This window comes from Cynocephalus volans, chromosome 5, assembly GCF_027409185.1.
Source record: "Cynocephalus volans isolate mCynVol1 chromosome 5, mCynVol1.pri, whole genome shotgun sequence".
NCBI lineage: Eukaryota > Metazoa > Chordata > Mammalia > Dermoptera > Cynocephalidae > Cynocephalus > Cynocephalus volans.
Genome location: NC_084464.1, coordinates 55,089,222 through 55,104,583, shown reverse-complemented (window position 1 = coordinate 55,104,583; position 15,362 = coordinate 55,089,222). Strand labels below are relative to the sequence as shown.

At 48.4% G+C, this 15,362-nt stretch overlaps 1 long non-coding RNA gene across 1 annotated transcript in view; it reads left to right on the top strand.

Moving 5' to 3' along the window:
* Window positions 1–4,861: 4,861 nt before the first annotated feature.
* LOC134378381 (uncharacterized) overlaps window positions 4,862–15,362 on the top strand; it is a 71,784-nt gene continuing 61,283 nt past the window's right edge. Inside the window, exon 1 of the long non-coding RNA XR_010023633.1 lies at window positions 4,862–5,171. This is a non-coding gene — a long non-coding RNA (uncharacterized LOC134378381). The remainder of the gene's footprint in view (window positions 5,172–15,362) is intronic.

The following is a 15,362-nucleotide window of genomic DNA, read 5'->3' as shown; positions in this document are numbered from 1 at the left end:
TGCTTTCTTCCTGAGCTTTCTGCCATGTGGTTGTGAGGTAAATGACACTTATGTAGTTGAAAGGTGGCCATCCCAAGTCTGGCCACACAAAATGGCAGTCTTTGCATGGAGCAGCTCTGGTGCAAGGGTCTGGTTTTCTGGTTTGGACCCTATGATGTAAGTTCATCCAGGATTATCAGGCTCTGGAAAACTGAGGAACAAACCAATGCCAATTTATAAATGTACTGAGGAGTCTGTCACTTTCCAACCTTAAGGTTTTAGTTTTTCCCATCTAAAATACCTTCTTCCTTTGTTAGAGGGTATGAGACATTAAATGATTATAAAGATTACTGGGTTATCATGGAATAAGAGCAGAGGGACTTATTTAATCCAGTGGAACATGTCCTTTATGCTGCAGTAAAGCCCAGACAATAATCCTTTCTTTACTCTGGAGTATCTACCAGGATGTTCCTCTGTGCAACAGTGGAGCTTCCTCCCTGGATTGCTGGAGGAATGGACAAGTCCTTATATTTACAGATGACGTAATTGTGAGCCTGTGCAGGTGATTCAATGACAATTTGACATTCATTTTTTGGTTTGCTTGGGAAGATTTAGGGGTTCCCTTAGTTCCTTTAGGGGAATCTTATCAACCATTTATAAGCTCATTAATTATTTAAAATACCTTTGGCACTCATTCAATATCTCAGTGGTCTCTGAGAGATGGAGTAGTGTATAATGGTTAAGAACATACACAGGCTCTATAACCAGACAGCCTGGGTTTGAATCCTGACTCCACCACATCATGGCTTTGGGCAAGTTATATTACTTATCTGTGGCTCAGTATCCTCACTGGTAGAATGATGATATAATAATGGTACCTACTTGACAGGGTTGGTGTGAGGATTAAATGAGTCAGTACCTGTAAGTGATTAGAATGGTGCCTGGCAATAATAAGCACTCATAGGTATTAGCTGTTTCCTGTCACCATGACTGTGCAGGTGCTGGCACTGGAAAACATGCGAGTGAAAGCAGGTGCGGCCCTTCCCTCCTGGAGCTTACAGTGTCCCAGGGAAACTGACATGAACCAAAGAATTCTTCAAATAAGTGTAAAACCGCAAGTGTAACAAGGGCCTATGATGAAGGGGTTAGTCTCTTTCAGTGGGATTAGAGGCAGCTTCTCTGAGAAAGGGTTGTATCAGCTGCAGTTTGATCAGGCATTGTTATGGAAGTTGAAATAGTGGTTACCTGGGGGGTGGGGAGAGTACAGACTGGGAAGGAGCAAGAGGGAACCTTCTGGGTGTTGGGATGTTCTAAATCTAGACCTGTGTGGAAGTTACTTGAGGGTATACATCTGTAAATAATTATTGAGCTGTGCACTTTAGTGCACTTTGTGTACTTTATACCTTCGTGAGAATAAATGAGTAGGCATTAGGTAGGTGAGAAAAGAGGGGGAGATATTGCAGGCAGAGGGGAGAGTGTGTACACCAACCCTATGGCAGGAGGGGATGGGATAAGGATCAGGGGCTGAAAGAAAAAGCCAGTGTGGCTTCAGCACAGAGAGCGAGAGGGAACATGGTGTGGGGTGAGGCCGGAAGAGGAGCAGGGCCAAGCCACGCAGGGCCTTGGAAGCCCTGGGAAGGTTTTTCTTACACTGAGGGCATTGGGATGCTGGTGGAGGATATTTAGCAAGCAGGATAGGGGCAGTGGCAGGGGAGCCACTGTTAGATGTGCTCTGTGGAGCAGGGCTTGGGGAGGTCAGAGTGGATGAGCATAGGCTTTGCAGTAGACTGCAAGTTGATGACATGGGCTAGAGAGGTGGTGGAGGGAAGAGGACACCTTTAGGAGGTACAGTTGGCTGGACTTGGTAATGGGTTAATATGGTGGGTTTAAGGCCAAGGATGGGTCCGAGGTTTCTGGCTTCCACGCCTGGGTGGTTGGTCATGCTGAACACTGAGCTAGGGTGCTGTAGGGGAGGCCCGGGAGTGGTGGAGGAATAGCAGTTGCAGGCAAGCTGAATGGAGGTGACTTTGAGACGTCCAAGAGATGTCAAGTAGATAGCTGGGTATGAATCATCCCAAATTGGAGTAGCACTTAGTATAACTTGAAAACATTCATGTATATATAGTCTTGGTGTTCCTTAAGGTCCATGAGTTTCACAGGCATTGGTCCTGTTTTCTAGGTAAGGACACTGAGTTTCAGAAGTAACATGACTTCTCAGGGGCTTACAGCTAATAAGGGGTAATAATGGGGTAAAGCTTGTCTCAAAGCCAGCTCTTGCGACTTCCACTTCAGAATCTTTCCACATTATTGGTCTTACTTTTGCAGTTGACTAGTCCTTTCCACCTTGACTTGGTTCTTACTCGCTATGATCCTAGAGGCTGATGTTCTAATTCTCCTGAATGCTGCAGGTACACCTCAGAGGCTGTTGCCTGCTAAGCCTCGACTGTAGGGAGGCAGAGTCTCTCAGTTTTAGATCTCCCAGTTGAGGAGCATATTGCTTCCCAAGGCTTCTCTGACTAAGCTGGATTCAAGGTGCTCTGGGTGTTGTAGGAGCTGATATTCCTCTCCATCTGGTCCTCTGGAAGGAATCTGTGGTTAACATGCTGTGCTGCATAGTTGGATATGGCCAAGGAGGAAGAATCACACCAAAACGGGCCTGCTTTGCTGTCGGTGAGTTTTTCTCTCCAGCCTCAGCAGCTGGTACTCAGCAGGCTCTTCATTTCCCTGCTTTCTGTGCTGCTCCCCAAAGACTGTGGGAGGAAGAGACCCCTGGCCTGAGGCAAAGGACAGGTAGAATTGTTCTCAGCCCGGCACTCAGTCCTGGTGCTCAGGACTGCACCTTTGCACTGACCAGGACAGTTTGATCCGAGCTGCCCTCTGGCTTCTCTGGTCACTTGCTTGCTGGGGTTGGGCTCACTTCTTCCTCTGCCTTTAGTCAGTAGGAAGTGTTCTCTTTCTTTCACATGCTTGCAGGGTGCTGGCTGCTCTGCTGCATCCTCTCTCCCACCTCCCTGCTGTTGAGCTTCACAAATCATTCAAGTGACTCTCCTCTGTGTCCTCACTGTCCCCTCCCCTGGTCTTCCATGGACTTAACCTCTCCTTCCAAGGTGTTCCATGCTGACCGCTGGAAGGCTGTGGTTTTAACAAAGCCAGGTGGCCAGGGCCTGTGACGCAGGCCCTCACAGCACACAGCCCAGAATAGCCTCAGCTTTGCTGCTTTTCCAGCTGCCCTATCACTTTGCACACTGGGATCTAATTTGCTGTCCACCCTCTCCACCCCAGTCTCTCAGCCAGTACTGCTTTCTTTGCCCATGAAATATTTATAATCATAGGTTATGTTTCCTTATGAGTATAAACTTGCTTTTGTTTTTTCCCTTCTGTGCCCTGAGGAAGCTCCCCCTAACAAGTCAAAGGGCCTCCTTCTTGGTTCATGGACTTGACCGCAGTGTCTTTGCTGAAGCGTCAGCTCTGCCCATGGTTCGATTCCCTCTGCTAGACCACTGCTGAGGAAATATGGTGGAAAGGGTTCTAGACCAGTGATTGGGTTCGGAGACCTGGGTTCCAGTTGGGACCTTGCTGCTAACTAGCTGTGTGACTCTGGGCAGGCCACAGCCTCAGGAGAGCTGGGAGCTTACTGCATGAGGGCTTTGTGCTCTGTGTGACTCCCAAGGAGACCAGCATGGCCCTGACCACAGCCCTCATCCCAGCCACCTTGAAGGGTGTGCCCTCAGCTGCAGATGGGGACCTGGCCAACGCAAGTGCAGAGGCCATCCTGTCACCATCAACACTCCTGAAGCCAACCACCTCTGGGAGAGGCATCCAGGCTGCTTCCTGTGTAGCAGGAAGAGCTCAAGTCCATCTTCACTTTAATGAGGGCAGCCAGCCGCTGTGAGGCAGAATTGACCTGAGATATGCCTCCTCCTGTGTCAGGGAGAGGAGGGCATCTCCTCCCCCTTGGGGGACACAGCCACTCCGCACTGACCTCATGGGCAGGTGCAACCTTCTCTCCTTGCCTCTCTCACCTCTTCCCCTGGTCTCTCATGTTCTTTGTCAGCGGCTGAGAACTCTTGTTTTTCACAAAAATGGCATGCTGTTGGAGGCAAATGCTTTACTGAAATCCCAGTCTGTCCTGCACGTCTACCTCCTCTAGTTTTGTATTTCAGTCTTTTAAAAAAAGAGTTGTGGGATTTGGTGGTGGTGTTCTTTCCCCTGGAGGATAGTTATGAATCATGATTCAGTTCTCAGCATTTTGGACACTTTCTTGCTTAATTGTTTTGCCAAATATTAGTAATTTTCCAAAGTATTCGGGCTTACTGGGCTGAAAGCGGTGATGTTTGCTTCTCAACTTTCAGCATCCAGCCAGTGGTTCCCAGCAGATTCGAGAACAGTAACAATCTGTTGTCATTTGCTTGATATTATGATAGACTTTCTCATAAGACATACCACAGGCATCTTTTAAAATTAAACTTAATTTTATTTTGAGAATTTCACAAGAGCTCTTGAATAACTGGGAAAACCTTGGATATTATGAAACCTTGATTGGCAATTGATTTGAGGCCAAATGTTTACTCACCAAATAGAGACAACTCTTGGTCAAGTGGAACCAATGATCCAATGTGTGACCGCAGCCCCTCCCTGCTCCTACTCTGGGCTCCCTGTTGATTTGCACCAGCTCCCAAAGGGCTGCTTGGTACAGGAAGAGGAGGAAAAGGGACCTCTCCTAGGTGCTAGCCTTTCCAAGGGACGCCACACCTGGCCTCCAGTGGATTTCCTGGGCTGGGAGTGGCTGTGCTGCCCCATCTCCACAGGCTAACCCAGTGCCCTTCCTGTCTGGCCTGGTCTGATGCCCACAAAGAGGCAGGCACCCATGGCGCAGGGGGTGGAACTTTCTCTTGTCCACATACCTCACCAGCACTGTGTCCTTAGCCAACTGCATCAACTCACTGGTTTGTTGCCAGCTCTGGTCAAAGTTTACTGGTAAAGAAGAATGAAATCCTTGCTTGAAATGAGGTTTAGGGTTATCTGAGGCTTTGTTTCTCCAGGCTGTGTCCCCACAATTAATAGTAGTTGTATATATAGTTCTCTGTTTATTCTGAACAGCCTTTGCTGCAGATCTCCTGGTCCATAGGCCTCCCTTTGTACTTAATTCAGCTGCTTTTTGGTAGGTAACTGCTTACAGAGAGATAGTCCAAGTAAGTATATTTTTACTTTATTTTGTTACCTATAGAAATTAATTTTACCCATTCCCTTTATAGGATCATGTATTTACGTTTTTAAAAAGTCTTGGCTGGCTGGTTAGTTCAGTTGGTTAGAGCATGGTGTTATAACCAAGTTCAAGGGTTCTGATCCCTATACCGGCCAGCCGCCAATTAAAAAAAAAAAAAGTCTGAAGCTGACATACTTAGAGGTGAAGTGTCAGGGTATCTGTGGAAAAATCATCAACTGGTGAATGTAAATGAGGGGTATATAATGATTGTACTATTCTTTCAACTTTTTTAAGTTTTGACATTTTCAAAACAATCTTAGAGATAAAAGAAATAAAAAGGAATTACTGCTTTTCTTTCTTTCTTTTTAAAAAAATCTGATGTAAAACCAAACCTGTATTTGAAATGTGTTCCTGCCAGCCGTTCCCCAGGTGGACTCCCGAACTTGTAGCTGACAGGGACCAAGCAGTTCAGATGGCAGGAGCTGGAGCTGCCAAGTCCACTCAGTCCACTTGCCGCCGACCATGCTCCAGGTTCTGGTTCTGCCATTCTCATCTCTGCCCCACTTGATGTCTGGGCTTGAGTTGGATTCTTCTTCAAGTTTAGGAATGTGGCTGTATTACTTTCTTTAATTTTGTATTCACAACATTTGGCACATAGTAGGTATGCGGTAAATGTCAAATTAATAAATTACTTCTATTCAAGTTTGCGGTGAGGTTTTAAAGGAAAGAACTTTGTGCTTCCTGAGTAACTACTGTTATCTACTGTGTACTTTGAGTTTTCTCTTTCAAGACACAAGGGTCAGGAGTGCTTAGGGTGCCTTTCTCCAAGGGCAAGGGTTTATTGAGTTAACCTACCTGTGAACCGAGAGCAGTTTATTTCAAAACAAAGCTAAAGGGAACTTCCATCGTTGTGCTTTGGACCCTTCACTCTGACCATGTAGGCATGGGGGCCAGAGGAACCCCCTGAATTTCACATATGAAAGTAGCAGACTGGGGACAAGAACTCAGGTTTTCTGATTCCCAGGCCAGCTCTTTTCAGTGCGCTTCACAGCATCACTGAGCACTTTTCTTTCACCACTGAGCTTAAAAATCTTTCTGAAGAATACTTTTGGATGGGGCCATACCTATCCAGCCTATAGGGCAGGAAGCAGCATTGCTTGTGAGGAGTCGAGAGGATCTCAGCTGCCCTGATTGTGACTTCCTGCAGTATAGTGACCAGGCAGCTTGGGTGTGCAGTGACGACAGCCTGGAGGAACAGGACATTTGTGATGCTGTGGTCTGAAACCTCTTCTCTGAGCCCTTCGTTCACCAGCGGGTCCAAGAACTTCAGAGCCCACCTCACTGCTTTTTCTTCCTCCTCCTGAGTATGCGTCCTTGTCGGGACCTGTGTGATTTCTGAACACCACTACTGGCAGGACCCGACCTCTGTGGAGCACTTTCCACTTTGCAGAGTGTCTTCACCTCTGTGGTCTTATTTCATGCCTACTGCTGAGGTTTCTTTCAGCCTTGAACTCTGTGACTCCAAGCCGCAGTGACAACTCTAGGTGGTAGGTAGGGCTGGTGTCCTTATTTTAAAGATAGAAAACTGAGTGAGTGAGTGGTGGAGTTGGGTTCAATATTCTTTTCCTTAATCTGGGGCCCCTGCTGTGCACAGTCCCTCCTCACACCACTGTGGAACTTGGTAAGCCCTGTGGGCTTGGGAGCAGTCTGCCTTATTTATGGCTCTATTACTGCTGCTTAGGAGATGCACAAAAAAATAGTGAGAGCTCAGAGGTAAAAATTTTGATTCAATTTATGAGTCTGTGTACAGATGTCTAATATAAGGGTTGGTAAAAATGAAGACATTTGTAGTGTATTTGCAGTACTTGTGTTGGACAGGGTTACGTATCTGCACATAGATCACTACCCAATGGACTTCACTCCACTGGCCGGATGCCCAGTGTTTCCTGCTCATCGGATGTTTTCCCATGCCAACTCTAGACTGATAACCCAGTTAAACTGGAGTCCGCATTCATGTCCAGAGAATCAGTGTGTATGCTTTCTTGGAGAGAACCCACGATGAGGTGTGGCTTAGCTTTGGTCTTATCTTTGATGCCTCTTCCTGGGACTAGCCAGGCATGAAAAGGAGCCTTTATCTGGAACTCGGTTACTTTCTTTTCCAAATATAAAATAGTGCACCCTATCCTGAACTTGCTTTCAATCACACAAAAATTAATATGTTCAAGTGTTTAGGCGACAATACAAAAGATAGTTACACAGTAGCATATGAGACACTTGTTTCCATAGAGGGTCAGAGGGGAGCCGTCACTTCAGGATGGAGTGAACGTCTATTGGATGGATGGAAGAGGTGGGAGGAATTTGAACAGCTCCATCCTTAAGTTCATTGGGTCTAAATGATGTCCTGGTTAGCAATCAGCAGTCCTCAGGCTTAGGCAGGGGACAGAAAGGAAGGGAGTAAGAGTAGAAAAGAAAGAGGAAGAGATGCATGTAATGGAAAGAGACATGTGTCACCATAAATTGGCTTCAGTGTTCTTCAGTGCCCAGGCTGCTGGTGCTTCTTACTGACAAAGCTTCTCCACCTTCCTCCACCTTGTTTTCCCCAGAAGATTGTAGAATAGACAAGTTTACTGATAGACTAAAGTTGAATTTTTTACTCTTCACATTTAGGACAAAAACAAACAAACAAACATGCAAGAGATAAGGTAGTGGTTCTCAGCTAGGGACATTTGGCAGTGCCTGGAGTCATTGTTTGTTGCACAACTGGGGGTGGCTTCTAGTGGGTAGAGACCAGTCTTGGCACACTGCCAAGTTACTGTGACACTCCAGCTGCCCACTGGAGGCAGCTCCTGGAGGTAGAAACCAGATCTCTTTTAGCCTGGGTCTGTAGCACATGGTAGTAAGAGCAGAGAAGAGAAACTAATTTATTGAGGGCTTGCTTTGTGCCAGTTTTATGCTGGGCACTTTACATATTCTCTTCCAGGTAGACCTCACAATGAATCCCATGCAGTGATTGTGCCTGATTTATGAGTGAGAAAACCCAGGCTGAGAAGAGTTAGGGGCTGTAGTCAAGTGGCTGGGATTTTAAGTCTGGACCGTGTAACCTCAGAGCTCTTGCTTTTTCTGCTGCACTGACCTGTGGTGGAAATATTTCTTGGTAGCGTGCCATCCCTCAGCCATTAAAATTGTCCTCCAGAAGCACTGTTGGATGACCACTGCAGATACTTGCAGTTGCTTCCAGTTGTCCTCTTACAGCAGCTGCTTCTAGCTTAAGCTGCAGGCAGTGCTTCCTGCTGGAGGCTGGCTCCCTGTCATACTTAACAGCATTGTTTCCAGTCACTCCACAGTTTGGCCATCTACTCCAGCCAGGGACGTGGGCCTCTGCTTTCCATTCTGTGCACCTGGCTGGCTGGGGACTTCAGGGGGCTGGTGCTTGTCTTGCCTTACCATGGAGCTCTCAGCGCCCAGTACCTAGTGGGTCCTCGGTGCTTGCTGAATGAGTTGTCAGATGAAGAGCATGGGTCTTTCCCCATCCCCATGAAAGCCCACGGACGTGCCTATGCATATCTTTGGCTCAAAATGTCCTTCTGTTCCTGGAGAGGTGGTCAGTCATCCTGAGGAGTCCTACTCAGACCTCTCATCAGCAAAATTCTGTTCAAATGACATTTATTAACTCCTGGGCTGAACATCTTAACTTACCCCTAAAGGTTTCTCTTGCCCCCTCACCCTGCTCTGTGCCCTGGAGGCTGACAGTGCGGACTGCATTGGTAGCTCCTATGCCCTCTGACTTCGAGGTGGGTTTGGCCAGGGGGAGGCACCAGCAGGAGCTTGAAGGACAGGAAAAGAGAGAGAAGGTTTGTGGCCTCCCTGCAGGGCTGGTCACATGCATCCCTCAGTTTATGCCACAGGTTCTCTCACAGCTTGAGCTCTCCACCCTCTGCACAGCAGCTCTCCACACTCTGCAGGGGCATTGGCCCTAGGCATCATAGTAGTATTGGCCCACATCCTTGTAAATAATCTCTTCGTTAAATCTTCCTCAAATTATCCTAATTAGAGTGGCTCACCTGTTATCTGCTCGGATAGTGCCTGATGCAAACATTGACTGTGTGTCCCCAGATGGGCAAAATATGGTTCCTGTCTTGGAGGCTCCTGGGAGGGTGATGGACCCATGAACAGTTTCATTCTGCTAAGGTAAGTGCCCGGATGCCTGTATGCTATGGCAGCCATTATCCTGGGAGAGTCAGAAAGACTTCCTGAGCAGAGGCTCAGAACCTGGAGGCTGGAAGACTCATCAGAGTTGGCCAAGTGACAGGCTAAAGTGGAAATGCCCTTTCACTCCAGCCAAAGCCAGAGGGGTGACACTGAGTGGGATGTACTGGGACCTGCCAGCAGTTTGGGGTTCCTAGAGGGCAGCTGTGAGGCTGAGGAGGTGTGTGTGAGGGGTTGGGGGAGGCCAGGGAGGACTATGTGGGCTACACCAGGGCTGGGATTTTAACTTCATCACTGCTTTAAGTGGCCAGTGGCTCCTTGTCTCAGATGTGCATTTATCAAGATCTGGCTGAGGGGCCAGGCAAAAGGTAGGGAATCCAGGAAGCTCAAGAGATAATAAGAGTATTATGCTAGGCAAGGCAGGGATAGAGGATGGGAGCCAAGAAATATTTAGAGAGGGGAAAAAAGGTATTTAGTAGATGGGGGTAGCTTGGCATAGAGAAGAGTCATGGGAAACAAGACAGGGGGTCCAGAAACTCATGTTAGCAAAACCCAATTATTTTGGGGTAGATCATTGAGGGTGAACTTGGTGTTCAGAGGAACACCATAGTGAAGAGGACTGGGAGGTTGGGGGAGGCGAGTTCGGGAGAAGCTGCAGGTTGTGCCTGCAGGGGGAGCTGGGCCAGCTCAGTCTATGATTGTGGGGGCCTGAGCTGAAGCAGGGGAGGGGAGATGCCCTGAGCGTCTCCCAGCTGGGGCAGGCCACCTGGGTCTGCGGGGGGGTTGTTGCGCTAGGGGCCTTGCTCCCTCTGCTGCCCTGTGATGCTCCTCAGCCCTGTGTGTGCACACCGTAGCTGCCGCCTCTGAGCATGTCCTTGAAACAGAGCGCATCCATGCCTCCCTGCACCTCGAGTCTCAAACCTACTGGGCTACCATTCATTACACTTCCTCAAGGGTGGAATGGGTGGGAGCGGGTGAGGGTATATCTAGCTTTTCTGGCTTGGGGGGCCGGATGGGGTTCCTCATGGAGTCCAGGATCCTGGGAGGGGAAAGAAGAGGAGGAAGGGAATTCTTTCCTGCTTGTTGAGTTGCAAGTGGGAAGAGAACAGAGTGAGAGAGATTTCAGGGGCATCAGGACATGCATGGTACTTCAAATCATAAGGTCACCCAAGGAGAAGAGAGGGAGAGAGGAGGCAGTGAAGCCAAGGGCAGAGTTCTGGAGAATACCAGGTGAGGAGGAAGGTGGAGATCGAGGAGAAATGGTCTGGGAGGGAGGAGGAGGACTGGGGAAGTGGAGTTCTGGAAGCTAGGAGGCGAGGTTCAAGGAGGAAGTGGTCAACCTCTTCAGACAAAACGAGGCCTGCGGAGAGATGGGTGAAGTGACCACAGGCTGTGGGCGCTGGAGTCAGAGGCAGCCTGCAGTGGGGTGAGATGGGGACAGAGGGTTAAGGAGATGGTCACAGGAAGTGCAGACAACCTCTCCAATAAGCTCAGCTGAGAAGGGAAGGAGAAGGATGGGCTTAGCTAGAGGGGGGCATAAGGATCTTTTAGGATGGGAGAGAGATCTGAGCAACTTTTCATAGACATGGGTCCTCCCCCTTGCTGTGAGGGCATTTTCAGTAGGAAGGTGTTAGCACAGTAAGTACTAAGAGATCAATATTATCAGCAAGAGAAGACCCACAAGTATGGTCTATGTTTCACTCTGAAGTGACGCCCAGACCTGGGAAGCTGACCCTCTGGGAGGAAAGTAAAAAAAATCTGTCTGATGGAGAGCCAGGGTCCTGGGCGGTGATGGGAAAAGACCCTGAGAGGGATGGAATCAGGGGGCTTATCTGACTTAGACTGTGGGATGATTTGATGGCAAAGTAACCAACCATTTGATGCTATCCCTTAGACTATTTCTGATCATGTAATAATCACCTAATGGTGGCTTGTGTCCTATCAGTTATTGTGGGTGTCACTAAGGGGTTACAGCAATAGCGATCACATTCAGTGAATGCTCCCTACCCGCCAAGGCCTGTTCTAAGCATTTTATGTGTCTGATGTCTCTCTCTTCCCAATGTCCTCATGAGGTAGGTTCTGCACGGCATCACTGGGTTTGCCCTGTGCCGCAAATGTGGGAAACAAAGCTCAGAGAGATAACTTGTCTAAAGTCCCAGGGCTAGGAAGTAGTGGAGCTGGACTGTTTCACCACTCTGGAGGTGGGCGGGGGGCAATGGAAGGGAGAAGCTGGAGGTAGGGAGGCAATGCTGACAGATGGAGAAGACCCCAGCAGAGGCAGAAGCAAGAAATTTAAGCAAGTGAAAGGGCACCTCATTCCCTGAGCCTGGCAGGCAGGAGGATTGGGTGCTCCAAGAGGTAGGTGTGTATGTAGGTGGGGGTAGAACCAGATGTTGAAGGCCTTGGGAAAGCGAGGCTGTCTGCTGGGAGTGAGGGAGAGGTGGGATTGGAAAGGTGGGGACCAGCTGCCGAGAGGGATGGAGAAAGGATTGTCAGTGCATTGAAGTGTTGGACCAGTGTGATTGCCTACCCACCAGAGGAGGTTTCTGTCCAGCAGGGCTCAGTGCCTGTGGAGGGATGGGGATGGAAAGAAGGTGGCTGGAGATATCCTGGGTCCACATCTGCAGGGTAGGAGACGTGCCCCCCATCTCTCAAAGAGTTTGCTGTCCAGGGCAGAGTCAACTTGGCCTTCGTCCACTCTTTTTGGTTCTTGAACACACTTCTGTTCCTGGGTGCCATGCACATGTTGTACTTACTGGATTTCATGTCTGATTCCAGAGGACTAGTCATGTCTTACTTTGGAGGGCAGGGAACATGACTTTTTGTTATCTCCAGTGCTTGGCACAATGCTAGCACCTGGAAATATTGCTTCAATCCAACTGTCTTATTTTTGTCCCCTGACAAGTTCAAGGGCAGGAGCAGTGCTTCACATGCAGTAGGTGATCGAATATTTGTTTCATCAGCCAGGAACTCCTTATAGAGAGGGGCCGGGCTGCTGCCTCTCTCTCTGGAAACTCTGTCTCCCCTTTGGTTTCTGCCTTCCCCAGCCGGTGCGTACACACTCACCACACATGCCAACACATAAAGACTGACAGACACACACACAGACACACGCACACTCTCACACAAGTCACATACATACTCGTTCACACACTTGCATACACGAGTGCTCAACACACACACACATTCACACACACTACTTCAATCAGAGCTGCTCCTATGGACCCTCTCCAAACACAGGCCCTGTCCTGTGGCCTCCCAGTGGCACTGCTGCAGTGTGACCCAGAGAGCCTGAGCAAGGACTCTGCTCGCAGCATAATCACTCTTAATTTGCCCACAACAGATTTAGGCTCAGAGCCCCAGGGGGATGCAGACTGGGTGATCCTTGGTCCCTGCCCTTGAGAAGTCCCACTTGCCTAAAGCACGTGTCCAGAAGTAAAGGAAGCCAAGGGTACGGACATGTAGCTGTACCTACTGTGTTCACTAGGCGCTTGGCACATTTACCCTTCACAACAACCCTACAAAGCAGATATTACTCACCTCATTTTGTAATGTGGACACTGTGGATACTGAGGCTCAGGTGTTAATTAGCTGCCCAAAGTTGCACAGCGAGGGATGGAGCCAGCTCATGGGCCCATGTCTGGCTCCAGAAGCCCTCTCTTTCAGTACTAGGTAGAATCCTTGTTGGCAAAACAAGGGAGAGAAGAGCTTTTATGCTGCCCAACTTGTCCCTTTGAGCACATAATGTGATATTACCCAGATCATAAAGGTACAAAAGTTAATACAGGCCAGTGCCTTGTAGCTTTTATGGGACACTTCAAAAACCTGAAACCTGGTGAGGGTTATGGATGCTCTCCTCGGAATAGTTCACACATGCAGAGGCTTGCATAGGTAACTTTGGGCACAATTTCAGGGGGTCGAGGCCCCCAAAGCCTCTAATGGCTCTCGGGTTGAGAGCCCCCATGAGAGGTGTTTATTAGCAGTGTGACAGATGAGGTGTCTGTCCATGCCCTGCACAGAGCGCATATCACAGTGCACAAGGAGGTACGTGTGTGTGTATATTCGTTTCAGCACTGTTTTTGATAGTAAGGATTGGAAACAACCTGAATGGCCATCAGTAGGGGACTGAGTAAATAAGTAAACTTTTTCCGTGCCATGGGATATCACACAACAGTTCCAAGAAAGTATGGCATAGGTATAAATAGACGTAACTCTTCAAGACACATTGTTGAGTGGGAAAAAGCATGTTGAAGAGTGATACATACATACATCATTTATGTAAATATAAAACAAAAGCACTCAATATTTCCTACAGATGTAGAAAGATTTATGTAAATGCACACAAAAAGCACTGGAATCAACCCAAGACACTGCTAATAGTGGGACTCCCTTTGGGGGAGGGTAGAAGGTCCTGGCCAAAGGTGACACAACTCCATCTGTAGTGTTTCAATTTTTTAATAAGGAGAATGTATCCCATATTATTGATACACTTAAAACCAACTTAAAAATGCAGCACACACACTGGGTATATGTAGGAAAGAGGGAAGGGGGAAGGGATTTGGAAGGAGGTGGGTGGCGTAGGAGAAAGCCTTCATGTCAGACAAGCCAGTATTCTAAACCTGACCTTGATAATTACCTGCCAATGACCTTGGACAAGTCACCTCAACTTTCTGAGCCTCGATCTTCATGATAATGTCTGCCTTTCAGGGATCTTGTGAGGATATGGAGTAGGATAAAGAACTCCTAGCATATAGTAGGTGCTCAATGCATCATAGCCATTTTTATTTCAAATTTCAGACCCCAAATATTTGAGCTCTAACTATGTGGCAGTTGGGTTAAGGGCTTTTGGGACTGTATCTGGCTCAATCAGAGATGAAGGAGGAGGAGTCTGAGCTACTTGAATATGTGTGGGGAGCAGGGCTGCAGTGAGTCAGAGATGCCAGGCAGGAGTTATGCCTAGGTGCCTGTTATTAGTAATGATTACCTAGTTCCATATTACAGACAAGGAGACTTGGACAGTCTAAGGAACTTGCCCACAGACACATACCTAGGAAGTGCAGAGCTGATCACACAGAAGGGAAGGGATAGGCTGAGGAAGAGAACTTGGGAAAATGTGGAAAACTCGGATAGTTCTGTGGGAGGGGCAAGGGGAAAAAGTGGGCTTTGTCATCAGAATCCTGAGGAGAGGGATGTGGAGGATTTAATGGGCCAACACTTGTAAGCCTCAATAAATGTGGAAATAGCAGGCCCAGGGGACAGTCTTACATTTGCAAGATGTTCTTGATGGAGGCCACTGTCCAGCAGCTCTGCATCTCTTCCAAGGCCCAGGCAGAAAGGATTTGGGCCAGCCCACAGGAAGGGATGACAGGCTGAGCAGTCCCAGGAGGCTGGGGAATCTTTTTCCCAGGAACCCTCCAAGAATTGGGTGGGTTTAGAGCTGGCTGATGGTGCTATGTCAAATGAAGTCAGTGCATGCCCTGTAACCCGGCAATTCTGCTCCCTGTGTTTTCAGACAAGGTCACGTGCAAGGACGCTCATGGCAGGGTTGTTGGGGGCTGTTGGAGGGTACCTGGGTGCCTGTCATTCTCAGAATGGGTAAAATGTGGAGGGTGCCTACCAGGGACTAAAAGTGCCCATAGAAATATAGATGATTTTTAAAATATGGTGCTGAGTGAAAAAAGTAAGTAATATAAGATGCGCTGATACGAAACTAGAAAACACACGCGCTTGTTTTGTAAGAACACATGCGGGTGAGGAATGGAGATGAGAGTGAGTGAATGCCAAGGTTGAGTGGTGTAACCCCCTCCCTGGGCGTGTGGGAGGGGAGGCTGAGTGGCCAACCCACATTTCTGTGCACATTGCGCCATCTAGTGGGCACAGGGACTCTCAGCTGCCCTGGTTCCTGAGCTGGCGTGTGACCTTGGCACCAGGACATCCTGGGCAGGGGCTGCCTGGACTCGGCCCCAGGCAG